General features: G+C 36.8%; 1 protein-coding gene across 1 annotated transcript in view; it reads right to left on the bottom strand.

Moving 5' to 3' along the window:
• The window catches only part of CDKAL1 (CDK5 regulatory subunit associated protein 1 like 1), a 409356-nt gene that overhangs the window by 49500 nt on the left and 334173 nt on the right, over positions 1–25683 (bottom strand).

The raw sequence follows: 25683 nt of genomic DNA, 5'->3' as shown, positions 1-25683 counted from the left end.
GCACTTTATAAAGTATAGCACAAATTACCATTGAATAAGATTTTGTATATATAGTTTAAGGACAAACACACTGTCACATCCTAGTAATGGAATGGGAATTCTTTGTAAGAGACAAGCTGCAGTACCTTAGATTTGTTGGAAGCATCAGATGGAAAATATCTAAAATTCAGCTATCAGTTACACATCCATGTTTATTTAATATATTCATATATGATCTGGAATAGGGAGTAAGTAATATAGTCTTGAAATTCATGGAGGACATTAAAATGGAGGGGATATGCAAACACTGTAAGAGAAAACAAATTGAACTATGTACAGAAAAACAAGATTCCCATTCTGAAAATGTCAACTAATCCATTTGGAAATATGTAAGCTGAAACACAGATGCTCTCTGGGAAACTTGGAAAGCAACAATGCTGAAAAAGATTGTTGGGAGGACAGAACACTGGACATGAATTTGTAACGTGACACAGCAGTGGAAAATAACACAGGCTTACAGTATTTTAGAATAAATATGCATATTTTTTATATCATGAGTGTGGCACTGAGCCACTGAGCCTAAACATTCCTTCAGGGCCCTTGAAAAAGAGCTGTATTTTTTTACTCTCAAAACCAAAACTACTAACACTATCTCATTCGCCTGCCTTTCTTGTTGAAAGTTTTACTAAGTTAAACCATTTCTAAACTAGAAATCACTGCAATTTTCTAAGGCTTATTTTGCCAGTATTGAAAAGAGAAAAATGCACAGATAAACAGCCAATCAGATGTGAGCAATGTTCTGCTTTGTGGTCACTGGACCTGGGCTAATGCTTTCCCTTCTACAAGTAAAATTATAGAAAGACTTTGGAATTCTGAGAAGAACAATTGACATTGGAAATCTGGAGCTGACAAGAAAAGAGACCACAAGACTGACAATGACAAGGAAAAAAGAATAATAAGAAGTAATGAGGCTGCACAGCACCTTTGGAAGATATGGCAGGACAAAACCACTTGTCAAGGAACCTCAGTGTGCGGGTTAAAGCCAGACCAATCAAAATATTAAGAAAAAAACCTGTGGCACACAACCTGCTGCAGCACATTTTGCCTTTGAATGTCAGGTGGTAATGATGCCCCTCAGAAAGAAGATACATTTTCATCTTGAAATTGGATTGTCATATTTTAAAGGAAAACATTTTTTTATTTTCTCTCTTTGGTGCCATCAACTTCAACATGTTGTTCAGTACGTGAAGCCTGTCCACCATTGTTTCCACTTGTATTAGCAGTTTGCTTGTGGTGTTTTCATTTAATTTTTTTTTAATCAAAATAACTTTTCATTCTCACAATTAAGGAACGCTATGTGCAATTGTTTTCATACCCATTTGAGTTTGTGTAATAATGAAGTGAATTTTGCAGTTTGTTATCTAATCTGTAGGGTGTCTGGCAGCCATTAAGCACAAGTCATCAGAAAAAGGCCTCAGAATTCTATCCAAAAGAAAACAGGCCAAGACTATTTTACCTAGCACTAATTTTTATCACCCTTAAACACCCTGCAAGAGTTTATGTTAAAAAGAATCAAATACACTTAGTATTTTCAAAAGTTCATTTGGATGAGAAATGGATGCATAATCCCAACGTATTTTGACCTCTTTTGCTTAGCTTTACAATTTATGTGGAGTGGAAACTGTCAAAAAACCTTACACTATTGTGTAAAAATAATAAGCAATATCTTTTTCAGCTTAAATATAGAAAGAAGTTTGGCAAGTATAAAGCAGCAATGAGATGGAAAGTCAGTGGCATGTGTTCATCTTTAATGACCAACCCTTTAATACCAATGCTTCTCTTTTAACTGTATCTTTCGCAGAAACCATCATAAATGAGGCTGGTTCTAAGTTTGCATTACACACACAGTTTTTCAGGCAGTATTGGTTCATATTCTCTGATGTGCTATGAATGCACTGTTGGATGACAGGAGCTTTATAAGATGTCAATCAACCAAACTATTCCAACTTTTAGATCATATATTCATTCAGCTTCTCAGATTATAATGAGAAGTAGTGGAGGAAATACATTTTCTGGTATTTCTAATGCTAATTTGCTCATCTGCAGCTGCAAAAGTCGACTTACTAGATTTTGGGGGCAAAGTGAAGGTTCAGTATTATTTTCCTCTCTGACATTAGCCAGCTCTCAGACAATGAAAGGTTCGACTTTTCTAGCAGTTAGAATTCACTTTGGATTCACTGAAACCTCACTGGAAACTTTGCAAGAGTCACCTTCGACACAAAGTATTTTGTCCCAGCTGACAACCCAGCTGTATCCCCAAGACAGACATTTGTACACTTTAGGGAGTAACTAAGAGTAATCTTCAGTTGGCAAAAGACTGCAGTCACTTTTGGAAGGTTATTTAAGCTACAATTGGCGGTGTTTACTCTTGCCAACTCGGCACTCACAAACTGTCCTCTAGCCCAGATGACAAATAAATAAAGGAATATTTTGGAACTTGAGCCTGCTTGCAATTCAAATATCTAAAAAGGCATTAGCACTAGAAAGTATCAATACTATGTTGCCAATCTTCTCATTTTACAGATGGAAAAGCTGAGACTAGGCTGAGAACAAATATCTAAAATTTAAGAAAGCCCAGAGACAGCCTCCCAGGCTTTTGACTCCATAGGTGTGCTAAACACAGGCAATCTCTACATCCAAGGACACTTGCTTTGTGGTGAATGTGCCTAACAGAACTGTAGTTTGACATCCTGAAATACTGAACTATTCCCGAGTTTCCTACCCAAAACCTGTGTCCCAACAAGCCTTTTGAAGACAAACAAAAAAGTTATTTCCTGCCTTTTAATATCAGTCCTTTTAGTCTACTTAATATCAAACTACAATGGCCAGAAATATTTTTAGAATATGTAAATTATACTTAAAAAATCCATTTACTTTGAAGGCACTGGAAAAACCCCCCACTTTGAAGTAGAAAAAGGGACATGGTAACAAAAAATCCCCCAAACCTTAGAAGTGCTTGATTTGTCTCTTAATTATGTTTCTGAATGATCAAACCTACATATAACTTCAAAAAGACTATCTGAATGCAAAGATCATTTAGCTATAGCAATAAACTCAACATAAATCCTTCTATATTTCTTTGTCCATACTCTCACATTTCAATTCAGTTTGTGCCTAAACAAGACATGTCCCTGTCAGTTTATGTTCACAGTTCACCTTCATCTTTAACCTTAAACCTAACCAGAGCTGATAGCCCCTCTTTCAAGTCAACATGTATTTTGTTGGATTGATCCAACCCCTCTGCCCTTAACAGAACGCAGCAGCAGCTGGTTTCAAACTGCTTGAAACCTTGGAGATCAAAGTTTGATGAACTCTTGTCATTTCTCCAAAGAATTAGGATCTGTGAAGAATGTACCATCTCAGGCTCAGATTTCAGAAATACAGCAACTGAGATGAAGAGAATTTGTTTATTAGAGAACCATGCCAAGCATATTCACAATGCTACAGTACGTATTTTCAATTAAAACAGATAGTATGTGGAAAACTGACATACTGGCATAAACCACATACGATACTTTGAGGTTTCTCTTGTCAACTAGATGCTGTTTATCATGCTATCTTTCAGCAGTGCTCAATATACCAGAGAGTTTTATTAATAATCATTAGGTTGCCTTTCATCATTCAATAAGAAACAACTACTACCTATTTTGATTGCAACCTAACTAACCAAAAAGCATGACTGCCAAGACCTGAAACAGTCTCATGAAATAAAGGGTGAAGCAAGATCCCACCAAAAGTACTTCAAGGAAAAAAATTCAGTTAATCTCTGAAAACAACTCCTGTCTCTCCTATTGGATACTTTGTAGTCGGAGTAGATATTTGAATTTATATGTTCAATTAGCAAAAAAAGGTGCTTCATATTTGCTTTAGCTTTTAAATGAAAAGATACTTTCCTTTACCCAACAGTTAAGACTTCTTTTCCCTGTAAATGCACTTTTTGTTGTACAATGACAACAAATGCAGTTCTTTAGAGAGTTACTGAAGTCCTGGGTAATATTTCACACAATCTAATTATGATATATAGAAAATCATGTCAAATTTGCATTTTTAAATGCAAGATTTTACAAGCGTAAAATATTTTTGTTTTCAGCTACCTTCTTCTCTGAATTAAGACATGTATGTATGTATGTGTACAACTGATCAACATAAATTGAATTTGCTCTGCCATATGTACAAACACATACACACAGACGCACACTCAAAATGTCACACTGAATGTGAAATTCTTCCATCATATCCATTTATTTATCATATGGTCCTGGAAGATCAATCTCTCTTCGAGATAATTGTACACACCATATGCAACCTCCAGTGATAAAAAAAAAATCCTCCCTAAGAAAACAAACAAAAAAGCCAGAAAAAAAGCACGTTATCCTTTAAGGATCAAAAGCTGCAGAAAGGAGAACACGTGCATCAGGTTTTTGTGTGCTGATCATTACCCAGGGTCCTACTTCCCCTCCTGCATTCTGTGCAGATTCAGTGTCCTTAACACAAGAATAAGAGTTGGACTCATTAGACTGAATAGCACGTGTGAAATGTGAGTTTCCTCTTCAACACAGGGAATTGTTACAAAAAACCTGTACACCCATGTTAGTGTGCTTCTCACTCCCCAGATATTTCTCCTGCATGCAACAAACACAACTAATGAGCTAGGTGTAGCAAACTGAACATCTGCCAGAACACGTGACATCCATAAACACAGCACTCTGCTCACAGATCAGGTGACAATCAGTGACAAAGTGGGCTTTAGGCAGAAATTTGACTTCTTCAGTTAAAGGAAGAGAGCATGTGCTATGGGACACCTAAGATCCTGGTGTTCTTTACACGATATTTGATGAATTATACTGTTTATTTCTGTTTGGTTTATAAGTTGGAAAGTACTTTTTCTGTTGCTAGTATGCTATGCTTTGACTAAATTTTTGAATTGGCATCCTTGCTAAGGATCCTTAACAGATAAAAAGCAGCAAGAGAAAATCTTACCTCGGCAAGAAACAATTTCTACTCAGACACAAACAATGAAATCCTTATTCAGAATATCAGATACTTCTGAATATCAGAAGTTAACCTGCTAATCACTTATACTTTTTATTGTCCAGTGTTACTTGATACTCTCCAATTTTTCACAGTATAAGAGGGCAAAGTTTAATTTTAATGAATGCAGAAAGAAAAAAGAATTATTAGTATACGCCAAATTTACTTAGCTACTTTTTAGAGTGCCAAATCACATTTAACTGTGAAATCTAATCTTCCTCGGTGTTCTCACATCCAACTACTTAACTGTACGGAGCCCTAGAATTAATAAACAAAACATTACATTTGTTGAATTATTTTCTATAATACATTTCCCATACTGAAGATGTGTAAGAAGTACAAATGGCAAACAAAGAAGCAAATCTTTGTCACCTCTGAAACTGCTATACTAGTGGAATAACATATCATAATGTTATAAGAGAACCTCTAATGTTAAACTCTGAGCTTGGATGTCCAACTTGAAATTGTGCAGCAAATCAAGATGCATAATGAAACAGAAACTTCTTTTTTTTCTTTACTGAACACATAAGCTCAATATCTTTGTAAATCTGGCTCTACAGTCATACTGTATACTGTCAGAAAAAAATTTTAGGTAATTCTTCAGATTTTACTTTCCAAATACAATTTTACTTCACTATAGATAACCACAGTACAGTAAGATGTGTTACAGCAATACCACTCTTAGGAAGAGTACCTTTAACAATCTTAGTAAGAACTAGACTACACACTTATAAACCAATCTACATCGAAGAATGAATTCATTATTATCAGCTCAGTTATTCTGATGCAAAGAAATTGTCTCAAACACTTGTCAACAAACAATGTGATTGTATTGGTCTGAGTAGTATACAGAAACTTCAAATTCAGTCATGCTGTCCCTATTTGCAAAACAAAGAACAACTTGGTAAATCCCTCAAGCCACAGGTTTTTCAATCTAGAGAAGGTAAGTCACCCATTAGGTGCCTATCAGAGACTCAACATATCACAGTATTTCACAAGCAAAAAACACAGACAAGTTGTCAGGCAGTGATGCACAGCAGTTTAACACTTACTGTAGGCACAAGCAGTGCTTTGACAAGCCAACATTCAGGATGCAAGCTTCCTATATGGCCAGTGGAGGGAGGCTGAGTCAGAGTCTGAATGAGTCAGAACATCTGAAGAAGATGATTTAGTAACAAATTTATCACCTTAGAAGACGATTGAAGGCATTTTTGTCTTTGTATTTCAGGACATTTTTATAGCAGAAGATCTACAAACCAAGAGGGCTATACTGTGAAAACTCAACATGTGCATATAGATAAATTCTGCACAAATGTAAATCAAAGTATTTTTTCAAAAGCCTACACCCAAAGTATATTTAGGTTAAAACTAAAACAGTAGAAAAACTGCAATGCTAGAATCCCACTTTTGGGTCTCAGCTTCAAGCAGAAGAGTGGATGATGTATGGCCATTACAATTAGTATCCCCGGAAAAAAATGAAAAAGGTAGAATAGGTTTTACAGTAAAACTGAACACTTTAGAACTGTGACAGGATTCCCCACCTCCACACCCCACCCAGCCATGTCACCAAAGTTCTCTGTAGCTTTGTTAATGTGCAAAAAATTTTATGTCATCTATGGGAAACCACTGTGTAAACCCACAGAGAGAGAGAGAGAGGAAATAATACTGGTACACACCTAGCAAAGCCATAAAGTTTTGTGCCATTACACTATGGAAGACTTTAGTAAAAGAGAAAAGATGTGCAAGAATGGCCCATCACATGGGAAGTCAGAAGGTTTGAGAAACCCACCGAGTGACTGAGAAGGGTGCAGTCTGATCTCTAGGAGAAGACACCACTGCTACACAGCCCCAGAGGTTCCCAAGGCCTGCAGTTCCCTGGCACGCTGCCCTAATGCTGCCTGTTTGATGGTTTCCCCCTGTGTAATGCAGGGGAAGCATATCGGATCCCTGCAGATGCTGGAAGCTGAAGGCAACAGAAAGAAAAGCTTTGACGTTCTGTCATGGAGACGACAGGACAAAATGGCCTGCAATAAACAACAGTTTGAGCAGGATAATTTGATGCATTGAGTCCTTAAGCTTTTCCAGACGCCAAACTTAGCTTGGGATGTGAGATAAGGGGACAGCAATTACTTCACTGAATGGAGTGTGGTTGTGTGAAACCAACAAAAAGGAACCTTTTTGTGAATGCAGAAGAAATAACCCACATGCTCTTTTTTATTCAAGACGATTCATGCGCAGGTCATATACACTGCAGACTGAAACAATCACTGTTTCTAACCAATGTCTGGTAATTTTATTTTACATTTTACACTGCAAAACAAAACAAAACAATTAAAGCCCAATAAAAACCAGCAAACCTACATGAAAATGCTCTTTTCCTTCTCCATCTTCTAGCAATCAGATTTACAAAACTAGCTTTCTAACTGCTGCATATGTTTTTAAATCTGTGTAAAGCCCCAGTTTCATACATCATTGTGGCAGTTTAGCATCTCTACACTCACAAAGGAATATATGAGCAGAGTTATGTTTCTCTGGAAATTGGCCCCTTTTATTGGCACATAGGTAGACTCACAGAAAAATCATGCTGCAGGAGTACTTTCCATAAATAACAACTTGTTAACCCATGACTGTTGGGTCCAGTCCATCCTTTCTAAGTAGTTATTTAATGATATTCCACATGCAGGGGAGCTGTGGGTAAACATGCAGGGAAACTGTCTCTCTGCAATTCAAATGAGAGAAAAATTGTGAGCCCCAGATTTACATCATGCTTAAAAAAATAATGAGCACCACAGGTAATTTTAGAGCTAAAAAAAGTATTTGCAAGTCTGATGGGATAGTATATGTTCCTGCAAATAAGTATCCAAAAGGTAAGGATCATCTTATTGAATACCTGGACTGGCCTTTGTATACTGCACTTGATATCTAAAATATTTACTGATGTTTGAATTTTCTCTTGTAATAAATTTAAAGATAACATACTAATTTTAATAATACTACTTATATCATAGGATGAGTTTAATCTCAAAGACTCTTCATATATTTTAAGATAAAATGAAAATCATGCAGTGCAAACCACTGTTATCACAACCCAAAAATACAGTTATCCTGTAAAGATGCATATAAACTGTTCAATCTTATATTGTCATAAGGCATGAGAATTACAGGAGAAGAAATGAGACAGACCACAGTCACTTTAATGAGTTTAGCAAAATACAGCTGACACCAGCTGTTGCCTAAATGGCCAAACTTGGAACACATCAAATTCTTGTAGGAAGTTTTGCAGGAGCAGGTGAATATGGCAATTTAAAATTTCTCTTACACATTACAACCACCTAGCACTACAGTCACAAGAAACAGCTCTGTCTGCAGAACACTGCCACTAATATGTTGGCTTTCATTAGAGGTCATACTAGATAAACACTTGCCTACATCTAGGAAGTTGGAAATCGGTAAAATCAAAATACACAACTGTATCTTGAACAGACAGAATCCTAGCTTTCTGATTACTAAAGATTTGGTAACAAACATTAAACCTACTTGACAGCCCAATATAATAAACTAATTGGCAATATGTTTTCCAAAGTATATTAACAATTACTAATGCCCCAAAACTACCAGTCCCAGTTCTCCCCCCAAAAAAACAGTTGCTATTCACTCTTTTCCAAAAAAGCTTGCCAGAATTTTCAAATTTCAACACTTGTTTTAAGGTCGGAATCAGTATCATAAGGGAAATAAAATATTTCAGAGTACTCTGAGAAAAATGATATTTGAAAATAAATTCTACACTTCATTTGTCAGGAACATCTTAAGGTGTTGTCAACACAAGAATAATAATTTTCTTTCATCACCTCAGTTCCAAATTTCAAGGGATGGAGAAATTACTCATGAGATGAATATTTTAGCTAAGGCTATGTCCCTTTTTATGTATCACTGAAGGAGAAAAACAGGGTCTTCTTTCTATATGGGGCATATATGTTCCCACATCTCCCTTCCAGTAATTGCTTGCCAAAAAAGTTTTAGTGGGATTTTGCAAAGTGCTCAACCATTTTAAAATTTTTAATGTTTTCCCGGTACTTTTTTTAAATAGATGAAAAATGAACAAACTATAACCTTCACATATACTTCAGGCAATATATATCTATATATCTACATATCTCTCTATATATCTAAGAAATAGATTAAGGATAAGCAACACAGCTACAGCACCCCCTCAGAAACTTAATATTCTACTTCAGTGGTCCAACGCCAACCTGCAAAACTTATATAATATATTCAAACTTAAGAGTTGAGAAATATTTTAGAGCTTTCTTAAGTGGCAAATATACTTAAAAATCCCAACAGCTTTTAGTGATTTTTGTTTTTACACAAAAAGTAGCTGGACATAAACAGGTTTAAGGAAATGTCACTTTTTATCACTTCATAAAATGGGTCTCACCTCACACAGTTTTACAAGTTGACAGAGACCACTTGGTTACTTAACATTGCTTAATTATACTAGCAATCCAAAACTGAATATTCAAAAGTTACCTAATCCACAGCATGAATACTACTTCAAGACTGAATCAGCATAACAGTTATTTAGGATTTTCTGCTGAGCTTTCCCTTCTGTAAGTCAAGACAGCAGCAGAGGAAAATGGTGCTGAGTGCTATTAAGATTTTATTTGTGAAGTATTAAAGACCTTATTTAGATATTACTGAAGTTTAACAGATGAATAAAAACACCATCTCTGCCAACATCATCTTTTCTGCCTACTCAGCAGACATGTTTTCTCCTTTCTGAATGACTGATTCCCTGCCAAATGCCCTTGTGACTCACTTTTATTTTTGTCAGGAAATAATACCATTTATGCACTTACTTCTCAAGAACTCACTTGTGACTAAAGTTCTTCACATTATCTCTAACTTACGAAGTACTACTCCCTGTATATATGCAAATAAATTCTGAAAAAAAGCAGGCTTTAGACACGTATAAGAGAGTAGTCCTGCTCTGAGGCAGTGAGCTAAGGCATTTCTGTAAGGTTTGGTCATCGGTTCTCTGTACTTCAGATCCCTGATTTTAGAGTAGTGCTTTTTCACTACTCTACAAGTACTTGTGAAAAACTTGTGAATGCAGACATGGCTGATGTTAATTATAAATAGGTAGGAGGCCACATGTGGAACAAGGATGATAAGAAACTAATGGACCAAATTCATCGTTCAGTGAGGACTTGCATCCTATGTAGCTATGATAGCATAAGATCATGTAAACATAATTCAAATGTACAAGGGAGTAGAATTAAAAGCTGTCAGACAACCACGAACTTGGTCTTGCTGATTCAGGGAATCGGACTTTGTGCAATGTACACGACACAACACAGGTGATGAACTTGCTGCACCAGTGAACACCTGACTCAGGCGTGTGGTGTCAGGGCACTTTTTACACATCTTCCATAAAATGAAGACTCACTAAACCTTGAAGGCTAATCATTCAAGTGTAAGCTTGGTGAAACAGTGGGAAGTAAGAAAAGTTTGCCAGCCAAGCTTGCCTAAAGAGGAGGAAGTCTGGGGTATTGGACTACACTTAAAAGGAGAAAAAAGCCTACATGCTACAGCTGGATCTTATACCTCAAGGCACTCAAAAGACTTAGAAAGAATGCATGAGAACTAAAAGAAATAAATGAAGCTTAGGCAAGGGAGAGGAAGAGTGGGTCATATTTTCTTGGCAAAAGTGTATAATCTATGTGTAGGATCAAGTACAGTAAAAAAACAACAGGTAAAAATTGGACCAAGATGAGGACATACTCTGTGAGAGGAAGAAAAATGAATCTGTAGGAGAAGTAAGGTAGAGCAAATGAAGCTGTGAAATGGAGGCAGCCATTTATTACTTTGCCTGGGCTTGTATACTACTTACCTAAAGAGTCTGGCATTTGGAACCTTTACAATGTCCATGTGCTTGTTAGATTTAAAGATTGACCAGCCTTGAAGAAACAAGTTTTAATAAGAAGCAGCCACAAACTTGTGCAACCTGAGTGTTTCTGAGCAAGTAATTTAATGCATGACGGCATATGTGACATAATTTTAGTAAGAAATGTATGTTTGTGTTTATATATGATGTTTATATAGATGTACTGGGGAAGCAAGAGAGAAAAGGCATGTTTCTCTTGGCCAGATTCATTGTACATATGAGAAAGTACATATGGATACTTATTTGCTCTCCTGGTATCATTCCCAGGCCTCCATTTTCGGATATTATTTCTGTTACTCTTTCTTACCAGAAATCATGTACTTTTACATTCACTTGCTGATACCTTTTCATCCATTCTCTGCCAAAAACTCTGCCATTTCAAAAGGTTTTTGTACAGCCCAACCACATTATCTGTTTCCTTCTTTCTCCCAAAGTCATTACTTTGTTTCTTCTCTTCCAGGGAATCAACTTTACAAAAAATACTGAAATAATGAACAGAATGAGCTGTGGGAGTTACTCTAGTAGAAGATGTAAACAAGGCAGAATCTGGCGAAAGTGGACCAAATGACACACTGGGGAAAAAGACAAGCTTTCCGAGCATTCATCTTCAAGTCATGAAGGTGTTAATAACTGCTATCAATCAGGTCTTTCCTCTACAGACAACTACAGAGGTGAGATGTTTATCTGCTAATTAGGTATCAGTACTTCAATATGTTCCACCTTTTCCCTTCCAATTTTCCCAGAAATAACAGTGTTCTGTCCTCGAAAGTCTAAAAAATCCCTTTACGTGATCATATACCACTTTCAAAATTTGTTTGTGATATAAAAGGGTCTGAGCAGAGAAATGTCATCACATCACACATACAGGATAGGAATGCTTGCCCAAATATGGCCCCCTATCAATATTATACACATGCTGGCAGGCCTCTTATTTTAACTACTTCTCTTTCACTAGATCTGTAACTACTTATTGTAATTACTTATTTTGTAATTTTAACTGTTACTGTAATTACTCATTGCTCTCCTTTGATTAACCTGCCAGCTTTACATAAATAACTTTTGCTAGGATCATGATTTTTTTTTTCACATCCAGTGAGAGACATTAGCTGTGCTGGCACCTGAGGTGTCCTGCAACAGACTTAAATGAGAATGGAAGATATATCTTGCTAAGAGGTTTACACTGGTCTTTGATCTCTCTGACTAAATCCGTAATGGCTGTAACTCCATGATAAAAACAGCTTGTGAGCAATTAAAATTTCATTTTAATTCATTTCACTTTCACTGAGAGTGAGTATTCACCCAATTTTCCACTATAAGCACCTGGTACAGCTGTATGATAATGGGAGAGTTAACCATAGCAAAGAAAACAAAAATATCCTCCCACAGTTGCCTGCTAGACTCAGATCTATTGTCAGCCACCATTACACAAAAAATTTTTGTCTATTTACCCTGTTTTCTACATCTGGTATCTTTTGCCAGAATACTGTATTCAACAGTGCTGCAGGGGAGAGGACCAATCTTCTATAAAGTTTTCAGAAAATTGGGTGATACATTAGCTGGTGAACGGATGAAAGTGAGTATAATGTGAACTACCTACCTAATCAAAAATTCAGACTGATTTATCATACAAATTTCACCTTTGTCATTCTCCCTGTTGCTAGTAAATTTTTGCACTACTGCAACTGCAAGAGAAGCTTTAGCAGGCCTTATGCCATCAACCCACATACATTTCAGAAAGGAGCCTCATATGAGCCTGGCCACAACACTTTTTGTGGCCTCCTTCCAATACGGTAAATTTTAGAGGAAGAGAGCACTATCCAATTATGTCATTGTTTGCCTTGATGGACAAGGAAGATGGAAACAACTTTCTACATAGGACGCCTTTCTCCATAAGCTACAAACAAGGTTCACTTCCACTGTGAACTACTGTATTTTTTGATTTTTTGTTAATAGATTTCTATTGGGTTTTTTTTAGTGTTTCTTTGTTTTTAATTAAAAGTACAGAAAAATGTTACTTTTTGTTAAGTACAAGGCTTTGCTTTTTATTCTTAATTTTTATTAAGTATTGTGCTAAAACATCTGTTTGTCCATACTTATATCAAAAAAGTTATCACACTTTTCAAAGCACTAGAAGAGATTTGTAAAGTATTTGTATGCTATCTTTGTTAGTAAGGACATCCTGATACCAGGTTAATAGTCACAGATTAGTCTTGCTGCAATTGAAATGATAATATTTGTTTAAAATTTAGTTCTTACTGGTCAGAGGATACCTGCTACTGAAAAAGCATTGCAATTTGTACCAATGTTACAGTAATTTCTAATTAAACAAACCAAAACACTTGGTTGTCTCAAACACTATAATGCCATATTTCTTCTACAAATAGCTTTTCTTGTCCAAACTCCTCAATGCTATGTCAATGCAGCTGTGGGGTTTTCCCCATTAACAGTAAGGTATATCACCACGAACTGCTTACTATGTTTTAATTGCTTATGCATGTGTTTAATTTAATTCATATCACCATTTACCTTCTTGCTGAAATCACACAATTCTTTCAAAATTGTAGCCACTTAACACCAATATAAAGATCCAAGCTGCTCTATCAGATTTTTATATTTAAAAGGTTTAAAGACAACAGTCATAATGTCTTACTAGACATAATGGCATAATTTCAATGCTGTCCTATCAACTTCATCCTGACAGCTTTTCTATTTCCCACAGCTGCCTTGCTCACTTATTCCTCAGCGCACAGAAATAAAAGTATAAATCCAAGTAATGAAAACAGTCAAGCTGCTCATAAAATGTCATATTACTCTAAGACTGCACATCACTTCTCAAACAGTATCCTGTCAGTCGCATGCTCATTCTTTAAGCGACAGAAGCACTGGCCTGAAACATTCTTGGAAAAAAAAATCCACTCCAAAACAAATAAACAGAGCCATCATCAGCAAAATTTAGAAATTTGCCCCTTAGTCCCATACTTACAAGGCATTGAAAACTATTTAAAAAAATTTTTTAAAACAGCTTTATACAAATTGGAGAGGAGAAAAGGTGACAAGACATCACTGTGCTCATTGTGTCACTGACAAATCAATAACCTAGATGTGAGGATATGGAAATACAGCTTTTTTTTTTTTTTAGGACTATGAAGGATGGAAAATGTGACACTAACAAATGTCACTGCATTCCTTCAATAGAAATTTATGCTGTGAACAGCAGAGTTTTAAAATGCTGGGGGGTTTTTTGTAGGTTTTTTTTTTGTTTAGGTTTTTTTTTTTTTTGATCTTCAGGAAAGTGGAGTTAACAAGTATGTAACTGCTGTGACTCATCTGTAAGTTTGTGATTAACATTCCTATTTATTATCTATGATATTCCTAAAAAGATTCATCATACTTATGCCAAACTTGCAGCTTTACTTTTAAATATGGCCTTTAAAAGATTAACTTGTATCTCTAAACGACATAAATTTCGCGGCACAGAAAGACATTATGAAAACTTGCAAGATTCATCAACAACACCTGAAAGCTCTAACTGGCCAGTATAATCCACTTCATTTTTTCATTGGAGAAACACACTCACGTTTAAGTAGGTTTGGGAATGGTGCACCTGCTGGAAAGTAAGTAGCTCAGGAATCAAAGTTACCTCTATGCATGCTAACGCAGTAATAGTTTTACACCGATTGGCATGGTATGGATTTTTCCTTGCTGGTTTATTCTACAAATTGAATGTGTTAATGAACGTAAAAGCACCTCAGTGTGAGGACCAGTTTTCCAACTAACCTCACACAACTGAGATCCCCTTTTGCAATGCACACGTGTGACAGAATCTCAGTCATCATTTGAGAACAGTGAGAAGCTTCAGAGACATAACTGGAGTGATGATCCCATTTTGTCCAGCCTGTAAATCTGCAAAAATATTCATTGTCACTATTCTCTATGAATTTCTGATGTTCACAGAGTACATACTCACTCCTATTACAGGAAAAATTGCAATCGTTCTTAACTTAAAATCTTTCAGAATTGTTGTTTATGTGATTTATATCTTGTACATTAGAATATACACAATATGGTCTCCTTAATAACAACAATCTATATTCTGGAATGTCTTCTTTTGCAGACTTGCTTTCTCACCATTAACACTGCATTAATTAACAACTCTCACATGTATGCAATTAAATCAAGTGCTTTTAAGTCAGAAGACTCTTTTACAGCACAGTAGCCACGCTGGCCATTCTGGAATTTTGCTAGATTCCACCTCAGTGCTCTGACATGACACAGTCACAGTACAGAACAAGAAGAAACAGGCCATAAAAGCATGCTTATAGCTGAGGCAACAAAACGTGCCATTGCTATTAAAGTAAAGCAACTTAAATGGTAAAATTAGTATATGGAAACTTGATAATTGTGATCTTAGTAGCAACAAGAAAATCAAGGCTGTAGACGTAGTCACAACAGATGCTGCATTACCTGGAACCAGCTGCTTTTGCAGACAGAGCTGGTTCTTTAGCTGCTAGCTAAAGAAAACAGTAAACTATATGACTACTTAGAATAATCAACAAGCAGACTTAAAAATGAAAAAATGCTATAGAAAACGGATGTAAGTATGTGGTATGATTTATTTTTGTATCTTTTATTTATCAAATCCCAACATCGGCATCAACTGAAGGTTTAGCAACACCAAAACATGAATTCAGGAATATATTCCCAAGGATCTTTACATGCTTAACTACTACTTAAATGCCTCATCTTCACTACAGTTCAAAAAGGATGAAGAAACATAAATACTTTTCAGGGCCTTAAATTTCATGTTACAGATGTTACAATTCTTCTCCTTTCTTTTCAGTTTAGTTGAGTATTTCCAAGCAATGCCTATGGGCTACCAGGGACCTGCAAGGCATCACTTAGTAGTGAAGCCATGGGAACAGAAGTATTTAAGAGTCAAGTCTCTCTGCATGTGGTACAGACGAGGTCCGAACATGAAAAATAATTTTTTCTCTAAGGTCTGACTGTTATCAAGAATCCTCACAGCGGGCTTTGTATACTGTCTTGCACAGGTTTAAGATGACACTTAAATGTTTTGCAAGATTAAAAAAGAAAACAGAAATATTGTTCTGAGCAACACATACAACTAAAATTATCACTGTGAAATATAACTGAATGGTTTCACAGTAGCTGAGTTACCTAATGGCCAACAAATTCTTTTATTTATGAACATGAAATATGTCAAATAGCTTTGGCAGATGACCTTCGGCTGTTTTTCTTCATTAATAAAACCTTATCATTTCTGCTCCAAAGAATAGAGCAGTTTGTCATTCAAGCAAGAGTAAAATATATACAAATATGCATTAAGAATGTAATAAGCATATATGATAATTTTAAAAATTATCTGTATTTTAAAATAATTACTGCTACATGAAAAAGTCCATTGACCAGCAGCGCAAAAATAAGCCCCAGAATTAAAAGGTACCATTGCAAACAACTTCTCCAGATATTTCTGTTCTCTCTTTTCCCGTTTTACAACAAACATTACATCTACTATAAAATCCACTGAGAGATGCAAATTATTTTTACTTTTGTTATAACTGCATTTTCCATTTTAACATCACTACATTCACTGCTTTATTCAGTGTCAGTAAAGGTCTGGCAATGAATCAGGATAATTACCAGTATTCCCTAGCTAACCTGTTTGTGAACCATGAACACGTTAGTAAGTTGGACAAAGCAAAAAACCTAAAAAAGAAAAAGAAGTCCTTGCGGAAGTGTGAACTTCTTACTAAACAAAGCAACTCCACTATCTCAACTGCAAGATACTTCTGACATCATTCAGGAGTTGGGAAAAATCTGTTTTTCACAATAACAATAAGATTACACTGAAACACATAACTTCCTACTAAACTGTGCAGGAAATAGAAATAATAAGTACATATAAGCAAATAACACAAGAAGATGCAAAAGCATAAATCTATTAATTCTATGAATGAATAAATCAGGATAGTAAAATATTAATATGCTTAAGTGATCTTAATACTACCTGCCTGTTGGGAATCCATATTCCCTATGTCTGTCACAGAAATTAAATTAAATTAATAGAGCACCCTGAAGAATCCTTAGCTAGTTATTACTACTAGTGTATCTTATATATAATACTGATTACATATATACATGTAAAATTCTCTGTGCAGCATACATGCTTTAAACACAGACTGCACGTTTTTTATTCTAGTCCATACATTTGCACACTAAAAGATTTTCCTCACCAAAATCAATATTTGAACAATGAGTTTTGCAGGCTACCAGTTAGCCATAACACAGCTTACTACATTACTTTCATTCCCTACCCCAATGAGTTATTAATTTAGACTCTATAATGCAGTAGTCAATACATCAGTGCCTAATGCTACTTAATTAATGGCTCTGATCCGAAGCTCTAGTAGATGGTGTTGAATCAAGGGTTGGACTTGATGATCTGGGAGGTCTTTTCCAATCCGGTTGATTCTATGATTCTATGGAGCAAAGTCCCTCCCACTGTAAGTAAAGTTCAGGTTCTTGATTACCTGAGGAACCTGAATGTACGTAAGTCCGTGGGACCCGATGAGAGGCATGCCAGTGTCCTGAGGGAATTGGCCAACTTCACTGCCAAGACACTCCACATGACATTTGAAAAGTCGTGGCAGTCAGGTGAAGTTCCAGTTGACTGGAAAAAAGGAAAACATTGTACCCATCTTTAAAAAGGGTAGAAAGAAGGACCCTGGGAACTACTGTCCTGGCAGCTTCACCTCAATGCCTGGGAAGATCATGGAACAAATCCTTCTAGAAGCCATGCTAAGGCACATGGAGGACAGGGAGGTGATTCAGGACAGCCAACACAACTTCACCAAGGGAAAGTCCTGCCTGACCAACCTGATGCCTTTCTATGATGGAGTGACTATATCAGAGGGCAAGGGAAGGCCTACAGTTGTCATTCATCTGGACTTCTGTAATGCCTTTGACACAGTCACCCCTAACATCCTCATCTCTAAATTGGAGAGAGATGGATTTGATGAGTGGAACTGTTCGGTGGATAAGAAATCGGTTGGATGGTTGCATCCAAAGAGTAGCAGTCAACAGCTAAGAGTCCTGATGGACATCAGTGACAAGTGGTGTCCTCAGAGGTCTGTATTGGGACCAATGCTATTTAATATCTTCATTAACGACAGACAAAGGGATTGAGTGCACTCTCAGCAAGTTTGCAGATGACACCAGGATGAGTGATGGTGTTGTCACACCCGAAGGATGGGATTCCAGCCAGAGGGACCTTGACAAGCTTGAGGAGTGACCCCACGGAAATCTCATGTGGGTCAAGACCAAGTGCAAGATGCTTCACTTGGGTCAAGGTAACCTCCAGTACCAATATAGGCTGGGGGATAAACAGGTGGAGAGCGGCCCTGTTGAGAAGAACTTTGGCGTGCCAGTGGGTGAGGGGCTGGACATGAGTCAGCACTGTACGCTTGCAGCCCAGAAGGCCAAGTGTATCCTGGGCTGCACGAAAAGCAGCGTGGCCAGCAGGTCGAGGGAGGGGATTCTACCCCTCTGCTCTGCTCTGGTGAGACCTGCAGTGCTGTATCCAGCTCTGGGGTTCCCAGCACAGGAAGGACATGGACCTGTTGGAGTGAGTTCAGAGGAGGGCCACCAAGATGATCAGAGGGATGGAGCACCTCTCCTATGAGGAAAGGCTGAGAGAATTGGGCTTGTTCAGCGTGGAAAAGAGAAGGCTTCTGGGTGACCTAACTGTGGCCTCCCAGTAGCTGAAGGGAGCCTACAAGAAAGATGGGGAGCGAATTTTTACAAGAGCATGTAGTGATAGAACAAGGGGGAATGGATTCAAATGGAAAAAGAGTAAGTTTAGATTAGGTAATCAGAAAAAATTCTTTATTGTTAGGGTGGTGAGACACTGGAACAGGTTGTCCTGTGAAGTTGCGGATACCCCATCCCTGGAAGTGTTTAAGGCCAGGTTGAATGGAGCTCTGAGACATCTGGTCTTGTGAAAGGTTCAAACTGCTAAATATTTTGTAAATAGAGCTAGAGAGCATGGATGTACTACCAGTAGTTTCCCAATACATGCAGCAATTTACAGAAGATAGAGGGCTAGGGCAAGAGATTTATTTGGGACAGTATTTAAATAAAAAAGAGCAAGCTCAAGTTGGAACAAAACCAGGTATGGATAGGAGTAAACCATTTCCACTACACTCTCCTTCAATCTACTGTAAATTAACTCAATTAGTTTATGAATATTTTTCCCCTCAATTCAAACACCTCCCTAGATCAAAACAGAAAACATTTATTAACTGATGCTTCCAACTGTGACAGAAATTACAGTCATTTTTGTACTACAGATGGTGTAAAAATGCAATCTAAAATATGATTAAAAGCTCAAAAGATGAGTAACCCAAGTTCATCTTAGAAATGGCTGTTTGGATGCTGCTAAAGAAATGTATTTGGAGTTAATTAGTTTGCTTTTCATCTGTTCCTCAATTAAGAACTTCTTACTCTTCCTTAATCATGAAACAGCCATTAAATTTAACAGACCTGTCTAGATGACCTTATATGAGAAGAATAAATTAATTCAACAGTTTTTCTTAAAATATGAGAATCATTTTATGAAAATAATAGTACTAGCAACGTTCTGGTCCTTCTAGACTTTGAATCATAGCAAATCCATTCCATATATAACATGAATTCTTCTTGTAACTCTCATAAAATAAGTATTTTGGAACACTGTTTATTCACATATTTCCTGAGAGTACATTAATTTTTTTCACTCTTTATTAAAAAAAAAACAACCAACCAAACAAAAAAACCAAATCCAAACCAAAGAAACACCATGAAAAAGGTGCTAATTCCTAACAAGTGAAAGAGTACATGGGGGTAGAAAAAATGTAGTTTTCCAGTTATTAACATTACATTGCAAAGAATTAGCATAATAGAAAAAAACCCTCCGGAAGATGTGATTAGAACACATTTCTATATACAAAACAGGGACATACACCCTCAGTGTAGTTCCTTTAAATCCTGCTGTGTTGGAATGTGTTTTTTTGTCCAAGAAAGTCTTCATGTGTCAGAGCAATTCCTTAGCTGCACTTTCTCCATATGTGAATAAGGAAATAATGAACTACAAAGAGCTACAAAGCTGGATAGTGATGTTCACAGATACATTCTGCTTTCTGATGTATTCTAGAAATATTTCTTTTTTTCAAATCATGACAGTAGATCTGCTGTGCCATCTTCATACACTCCAGAATTAATTCACTTGATTAGCAGTCAGAATGTCCTGCTTAAACTTTAGCATTAAATTTTAATATGTCAACCATTTTTAAAGTAAAAGATTATATTTTCTCAGATCTCAGACCCTTTAAAAAAAACCCCCACACTGTGTTGCTATGTTCTAGGTTTGCCAAAAATCATGAAAATACACTGTCATAAAGACAGAATCATATTCCTACTCCTGCTATGAAGATGGTGGTAATGGGGAAAAAGAAGCACAGATATCCTAAATAAAGTCTGAAGCTGCTTTACCCATCAGGTGGGTAAGCAGAAGCTTAGACACAGAAGCCCACCTCAAGTGGTGTCCATTAGCCACTTCTACCATTTTAAAATTTTCTCAGAATGAAGGTTCGTCCATCATACAGCAGCAGAAAGGCTAGTTCTCTCTGGTTTAATACAATAGCAAAATTATCTTTCAAGCATATAGCTTAATAAAATGATACTGTGCATGGCAAAGAAATAGGTCTTTTAGAGGTACCATGAACCAAATTCGATAGGGCTGTAAAATACAGAAGAAACAAAGTATTAAATACAGATGAGAAAGGAAGGCCCTTTTAAGATTGGGGTGAAACGATAAAGGAATGTGTCAAGATTTTTAATCTAGATGCCTGACCTCAAGGCTAATTGAGAGTTCCTGCTGTCTGTACTGTCAGCCCCATATTATACGGGTGACAAAAATAACAATCAAAAAACAACAGTAGTAAAAAGGCATGTTATTCTGATTTGCAAATTTCACCTATTAAACAACTGCCCCTGTTGACGTTGCAAATAAAAAAACATTAGCATTCTTCACCTCAGAGAAGAATCATGATTTTATGCAGCTGCAAATGTAGTTGTGCCAGGCGTAAGAGTTACACTGCATTTGCCTGAAGGTTACAGAAGAACAGCTTCAACAGTTCCTTGACTTGTTTTACAGCAGTACAGCACTGCTGACTATTGAAATAATTCCTGAAAGTATACGATAAAAATGAGGTGGGATTTGACTGTCTCATTAAACTCACTTTCTTATTCTGAACCTAACTGCAGTGCCAGAAGGCTGAATTTGACTGCTCCAGTACCACCTCTCTTACCAACTCAATCAACCCTTTTTATTTAGAAAAATTATTTTTATGATATGATTATTCCAGTCCCTTGCATTTGATATATCTACTGCTATAGCGTTCTGCAAGTTGACGTCTGTTCACAAAGAACAGGACTCAACTGAGTAAAGACCTTAGGATGATAACTTTCTGTAGTCAGGGCAAGACCTTAAGACATAAAATGTGTAAATCTGACTCAGCTCTCATGGTTCATATCACCTTTGGCAGTAGAACAGCACTGAATAATCAAAGGTAGTCTGAGCTCTAAGCCAATATAACTAACTTTTAAGAAACACGATTTGAAGGAGATTCATACCATTGCACCACCACCATTAATAACCACCTTCATTCAAAATCCCACTATGTAGGGTGCTACTGCTATTATTTTAAACAAACACACAATGCCCTGGAAACACCTGGACCCCAATCCCCATAATTCTATGGAATTTACCTCATTTTTTTACTGTTAGTAGAAAAAAACATGACCAAGTTTACTCGGTCATTTACTTCCTTCTTGTGCCTTGCAAGAACTGTGTGGATACAAAAAGCAAGGCTTCCTTTCTTTTTTGGGTGGATACAGACAGTAACACTGTTAATATGGGAAGCAAAGGTGCAAGAATGGTAAGAAACTTGTTCAAGTCTCTTTAGAGAAACCAGTGTTGGGGAGACAGGTAAGGTTGCAGAATCCTCAGTTTCAGTCCAGAGAGGATTTGCTAACCTGAAGCCCAGCAGTACATTTTTGAAAGCAATCTTCTGGTGCAGAATTTTGTATAGCATTCCAGCTCTTTCTTTCTACTGTGTCTATGTCACTTCTTTCTTCCTCCTCTCTTATCCTCTAGCAGGGTAAGAGGAAGTTTTTGAGGTGAGGTAGATGAAAGAGATGGGAATCATAAGGGAAGACAGTCTACAGCAGACAGACAGATTCTCACTCTCATTTGCTCTCCTGCTAGAAGCTCAAGACACAAAAAAATTGAGCAGTACTGAGTTATGTTAGCAGAATCACATTTCTGTGTATTTTTTGTGGAAACAAGGGGAAAAGGAGTATATATCTGTTACATTTATTCAGGGACAAGTCCCTCCTCCAATCCTTTAAAAACAATTCTCATGTGATCTGCTTAAAAGTCTCTTTTGAAATCAAATAAAACACTTAATGTCCTAAGTAATCACCCTAAACCTTCACCTTTACAGCTTCAGAAGTTGGCAAGTGTAAGAGAACACACCAAAGATAAAACATGTGGTTTCCACTCCAAGAAAGAGAAAAGGTAAACCAAGCCAAGTTGTTTCCATATTTTTCAATATGATTTAAATAACAGACCTGTTTTCTAGGCCTGTACATATCCTTCAACACACATGCTAATAGCATTTCCAAACTGGAAGGAAGACTATTTAGAAACTGCATTCCCTACCACCCACCTCCCATTTGAAAGTTTCTATCTTCTTTGACCCAATGCCAACATGATAATTTCACATAAAACAGGAGTGTAGGAGTGTATTATTGGCACTAAAGCATGGGAATAACCTGCAGGAGAAAAATAATTTTTCTTATTTCTTCCTTCTGAAAATAAAATAGGAGGAGTTTGGACAGAAGAAATGTCTGTTTTAGCACAAAAAGGCAGAATATAAGGAGGTATAGATGAGAAACAATAAAATACCAGAGGAGTAAAAAGTTTACAAGAGATTACTTTGCAACTGAATTCAAAGTAAGAAATTTATCCTATGTTTAAATAAAGAAAAGCTCAATTTTTTTCTTTTCTCACCTGTAACACAGCAATTAGATGAGCCACAGGGATTTACAGAACGTGCTATATGTGCGTGGTAAAGGGGAAAGGGATATCTGGCTGCAGCAGGCGTATGGGAATGACAAATACAGGACATAACCAGAAGCAACCAGAGCAAAGAGCAGCACTGCACGGCCCTGGCTCTGCCTGCAATGTGCACGTCTTGGCAGACCCTCCACTCAGCAAGGCAGGAGCAGTCCCACGGACTTGATAACAAGAGTTCAGTCCTCGAGCCTCCATCCGCTGATAAATGCCAAGTTGAGCTACAGGTAAAGTTCTTTATTTTGCTCCCTTGCTCATACTTTTTCTTACTCATGCCCAGGATTGAAACTAGCAAGGCCAGAATACGGTGATAAAAAAGAACAAGGAAATAAGGAAGCTGATTGCTGACTTTGTTCCCCCTTAACATTGCATCTTGTGCTTCATGGACCTGTGTGTTATATTCTAACTACCTGCACCTATCACTTCAACAGACACCAAGACAAGGCCACTGTCAGCACAAGAGCTGGGATTCTTCCTGGTACAGACAGACCCTGCTCCACGGGGGAAGTAGACATTTTTAAAGAAGTCTGGAAGGAGGCTGCTAAAAGCAAACCAAGCTTTTTTAGTACCTCTTAGCTTTTAGAATACCACCTGTGTATTTATACCACCGCTTCCCATTTCAAGCATTTTCCTGGGAAGAAAGTTTCCTTTACAGAAACATGGGGAGCCTTCCTTGCCCATATTAGGTGTTTTTCCATTTAAAGCAGCATCTGGTCTAATGTGTGTGTTTCAATTAAATGCAATCATTTGTAGTTCTGAAAAACATATACAAAAGGCCATACTGAATCAACATAACTGCAGTCAGTGACATCTATATTCCATAATAAAACAATAAATACTCCACAATAGTATAGTTCTAAGATTAAAAACAGGGGAGGTAATTTTAATGAATTATGATCTGTGGTTCCTGCCGCTATTTAAAAAAAAAATATATCCTTTGATCTTTGCTATAAAGAACAAATAATACTTGTGCTGCAGTGCAAAGAAAGCCTGGATTTCTACTGAGCTGAGGTTCTATTCATTTATTAAAGAAGGAAAAGGTGACTGCACGGAAACCAGTGCCATGAATCATTCCAAGAATTCAGAACTATGCCACCCAGCTGCATATATCTCTTAGAACCATATGCAAAATATTACTGTACACAAGCAGGAAGATTAGCTCAAATAATGCTCTAGCCTAGCAAGACACACCTCTTTTTGTTGGTTTGAGTAAGCTCATACAACTTTATAATATGTAAATCTGAGAGCGGCTTAATTGTATGATGCTATATATGACAAGATACAGAGTTGCTTCTAGTCAGAAAAAAAGTGCCAGTTATACCTATAAATCACAATGCTAAAAATAAATATAATCCAAATATTCCGCTGAGAAAACACCAAATTAACATGCTTCCTTTGCTCAGTGTTTCTGTTTCCACTTGCTTCTATATGTTTCCCTCTAGTTATGCAACCTTCTTAACTGCCTGACCCACTGCCCAACTTGTCTTGCTCTCTTCCTCCTTGTCAGCCACAAGTGCACTACATCTTCCTTTCACTACTATAAAAGAGAAATTAAAATGAAAAAAGCTACAAAACATTCTGAAGTTGATTGTATATGTTGTACTTTGGTACTTAATAAGAAAGTAGTAAGATAGAAATCAGATAACCCTCCTTTTCCCCTAAAACTCAGTTCTGGCATCTTGAGCTATAGCACAGCTCAGGAAATCCAAAACGACTCAGAAAATGAAATCAATAAAATGGGTAGAAATAACCTATCCTTTCGCTGATTTTAAAACAGTGGTGGTGTAGCCATAATGATCTAAGGATACAAGAACAGCAAAATTCATAGGATAAATTATTTTTTTAAAAATAAATTAATACTACGTGATACAGTTGGGAGAAACAGAGGAGCTTTCAACAGTCTGAGAATTTTTTTAACAGTAGTAATTTTGCTTATAAAGGATATTATCTCTGCATACAGATTGTCTTTATAAACTTTGCAGTCACCTTTACCCACAGAGCTTTCCAGAATGGCACAAGGCACTGCGGCCTGGCCAGGATGAGGCTTATTTAACACCAGATACAAACTTCACTGGCTTTGACGGACTTGCCCAAATTCACCACTCAAAATTTTCTTCCTGTAGAAATGAATGGAGATTGTGGGACTATTGCACGCGTCCTCTACAGTGATCTGCAACTCCACAATGGCATTTAGCTGAGGTTTTCAGACAACTGTGATCAAACTCAGAACTATTGCTTTGACCTGCATATTTGACATTTGATAGATTACTTCAATGAACTTCCTCTTCCATGACACTGCGTTTGTGAAAACAATGTGTTTGAATATTCTCTGTATGAGGTTTATGAAAGGCCACTGAACTACCTTGGCCTTTTCTGAGGCAGCAGACATCTGACTACTCATTAAAATATACAAGAGTTAAACTTGGACAAGACAGTGCAGAAGAGGAAAATGGACTTTCATGAAATTTTATCT

This window comes from Chiroxiphia lanceolata, chromosome 1, assembly GCF_009829145.1.
Source record: "Chiroxiphia lanceolata isolate bChiLan1 chromosome 1, bChiLan1.pri, whole genome shotgun sequence".
NCBI lineage: Eukaryota > Metazoa > Chordata > Aves > Passeriformes > Pipridae > Chiroxiphia > Chiroxiphia lanceolata.
This window is presented reverse-complemented; position numbering and strand designations above follow the sequence as displayed.